Source organism: Physcomitrium patens, chromosome 23 (assembly GCF_059467195.1).
Source record: "Physcomitrium patens ecotype Gransden chromosome 23, ASM5946719v1, whole genome shotgun sequence".
Lineage (NCBI taxonomy): Eukaryota > Viridiplantae > Streptophyta > Bryopsida > Funariales > Funariaceae > Physcomitrium > Physcomitrium patens.
This window is the reverse complement of record NC_143432.1, coordinates 10,225,077-10,228,917: the sequence shown is the minus strand read 5'-3', so window position 1 is coordinate 10,228,917 and position 3,841 is coordinate 10,225,077.

Below are 3,841 nucleotides of genomic sequence, written 5' to 3'. Positions count from 1 at the left end.
TAAAACTTTTTGACCAACTCAATCAAGCAAAGATCTATACAAAAATAGATCTATAAGGAATATACAACTTAGTCCGCATTAAAGAAGGAGATGAATAGAAGATTGCTTTTCAAACTACGTATGGATATTTTAAATATAATATTATATTTTTTGGACTTATGAGTGTACTAATTACTTTTTAACATTTCATGAATGATGTCTTTTGTAAATTTCTTGATATTTTTTTATTTGATATTTAGATAATATTCTAATCTATTTTAAGAACATAGAAGAATATAAACTTTATATTTGTCATATATTATAAAAACTTACAGATACATGATTATATGCAAAGATGAAAAAGTATGTATTCTACACTACTCAAGTTGATTTCTTAGGATATATCATTTCCAATAAAAGATTAATGATGGATTCTAAAAAAATTCACACCATCATAAAATGGAAGTTTTCAAAAAAAATTAAAGATGTATAATATTTTTTGGGCTTTGCCAATTATTATCAAATCTTCATCAAGAACTTTTCTCAAGTTGCAATTTTTCTTACATGTCTGAAATATAAAGACAAACTTGATTGGAACAAAGAAATTAAAACACCTCTTGAAGTCTTGAAGATAACATTTATTTTTACACCAATTTTATATTGTGTCAATTTTTTTAAGGTATTCTTTATGGAAACAAATACATCAAACTTTACTATGGATGTTATTCTATGACAAATAAAAGGAAATAATGAGCTTGATTTGATAGCTTTTTATTCTAAGAAATTTTTAGTAATTAAGATAAACTACAAGATCCACAATTATGAGCTTCTTATAATTATAGATTTTATTCTAAAAAATAGCATCATTATCTTAAAGGTACTTTTAGTCTAGTTAGTATATATACAATTACAAGAATCTTAAGTATTTTATGTCAACATGTGTTTTGAATTATTGCCAAGCCTGTTGGAGTATGTTTTTATCAAGATTTGATTTCAAGATCACTTGTAGACCTTAGAAAATAATGAATTTTATCAAATGTCAATTTTAGATATTCTTAGCTTACATCAAAAGAAAAAAATATATTTTTTGATCAACAAAGAAGGATTCTCTTGAAGCTAGAGCATTTTCATCTCTAAGCAATAAAATCAACATTGACTTTTGATTCAATTTTTGTCAAAAAAATTCAATTAAATATATCTTTTGATATTCTTATTTATAATATCAAAAATAATTCTTCTAAATCTCATGATACTTTAAGTTTGAATTTAAGAGTAATCTATTCTATTTCAAGGATTGATTATACATTCTATAAGGCAAAGGATAACTATATGTTTTTCAAGCTCGTCATGATTTTTTAGCAATTGAATGTTTTAGATATAACAAGATTTTGGAGCTAATATTTAGAGATTTTTGGTGGCCTCAAATCTAGAAGGCAGTCAAAGACTTTGTATAATCCTGTGATATTTGTTTAAGATCTAAAATTCCTTGTCCTTGATCTTAAAGGTCTTCTTCAGCTATTACTTATTTTGAAATAACCATGGTCTTTTATTTCTATGGAGTTTATCATGAATCTTTTTATTTCAGGTTTGTATGATTCTATATTTATAATAATAGATCATTTTACCAAGATAGTACTTTTTGTATCATATACAAAATCTATCATAAATGAAGAAATGGCTAAATTTTTTATTTGTAACATTTATTGCTATTATAGATTTCTCAAAGATATTATATTGGATAAGAGAACTCAATTTATATCAAGATTTTAGAAAATTCTTTTTAAGAATTTAAATGTGAAAATAAAGCTCTATTTGACTTTTTTATCTTCCAATTGATAGACAAATAGAATAAGTGAATCAAATTTTGAAGTAGTATTTGAGCTAAACCATCAATTATCATCAAGATGATTGGACAACTCTTTTGCCATTGGCAAAGTTTACATATAGTAATTCAATACATTTTTCTACTTGACAAATATCTTTCTTTGTCAATTATGGTTATCATTTATGACTTAATATTTTTGTGCCATAGATATGATATTAGTGAATGTACATAGAAGTTAGCAAAGAATCTTATAAATGCAATAAAGAAAATTGAGGCTTTTCTTCAATGATATCCATTAAAATCAAGTTGAAGAATTATAAGATCCATAAAAGACGATGATTGCTTTTTATGAAAGACATTCCTAAAAGAAGAGGTAATGTCATAGATATACATATTTATTCTATTATTTATCTATGTCATTAAATAGAAGTAAGTAAAAATAAATTTATTTTATAATATTTTTTAGAAAAACTTCTTAAAAGCTTTAAAGATGTTTTTTTGACTTTATATGTATTTGTAGTTGATTGATAGATTAAAAACTTGGTCAATAAGTTAACCACATATTGATAGCTTGTGGAATAAGCTAATTATGTGGCCCACGTATAAAAACTTGTCTTGAAAGTTAAGATATGTATCTTGCAAAGTCAACACGTTTTGGAGGTCCAATAAAATATCGCATGTAATTCTTAGTTAAGAGTAAATATGGAAGCAAGAATGAAGCCTTTTTCACTCTTGTCAATATTTTTTTAGTCTTAAGTCTTGTTTCAAGACTTTTTAGTCTTCTTATCTTTAACAATAGCCATTCTAGTTTAATACTATATCATCTTTGAATGGTTTTTTAATTCTTTTGAGTGACACAAAAGTATATTCAGGATTTCTTTTCTTAAGATTCATATCTTTGATAGGTAGATATTGAGAGCATATCTTTAATTAAATTTATACCCAAAAATTGAAATGTTTGAAGAACCATTGTCATTACTTGTATATAATAGGATACAAACAATAGATTACAATGACTCTCTTATTAAAATAAGTAAGTAAGTAAAAATAAAAGTAAAATAAATTATCTTGTAAAAAATATTATCTTAAATAAACCGTTAATGTTTAAAGGATTGACTCTTGATGCATGAAAAATACATCCTACAGATATAAGACAATGTCAAGAGTGAAGAATTATAATTAAGAGGATAAAATATCAATTAAAGAATATCTAAAGACTAAATAAGATTAATTAATATTTGGCATAGGATTCTTTTATGATAAGTTAGATGCCAAAGGATCTAAAGACCATGTGTGTAGAAGTTAAAGAGCAGAAGTTTTCTATTAAGGCAACAACTACTATCTATAGGTAATAGATATTGGAAGTGAAAGACGTCTTACTCTATACTCTCTTAATATACAACCTTGTTGATGCTATGTATTGTGTCTTCAAAGTTCTATTTCTTTTTATAGGTTATGAATCTATTCTTTTAGTTGTGAATTTTGAAGTTCTTTAAAGTCTTCTTTCTTATGAAGAATAGATCTTATTGTTGTTGCTGATATTAGAATTTGATATTATCTAATCCCACTTTTTCATCTTATTATTGATGTAATTTTGCTCTTACTTGTTATTGAGTATATTCATGGTCTTGGAGATTGTTAAATACCTTTGAATGATATTTTAAAATATTAGTATTTTGTTTCTTTGCTAAGTTATACCATTAATATACTAACATTATACTTTCATGTGCTTAAGTTTTTAAAAGATCTTCTTATAGTAATAAGTAGTATTTTATGAAATTAAAAGTATTATATAAGATTAGAGGTGATTAAAGAATGGAAAATCTTATACAAGAGGCTTAGATAGAATATAAGATTTGTAAAAAGTCTTACAAGTGAAGTTGAAAGTAATTAAATAATAAAATTACTAATTTACTTATAAAGAAGGAAATTTAGATATCTAAGAAAATAATTTTTTTATCTTGATTTTGAGAGCTTTATTTCTTCTTTTTTTTGATTTTTTTGATATATCTCTTTTTAAGAAATGGCTTCAAGTGA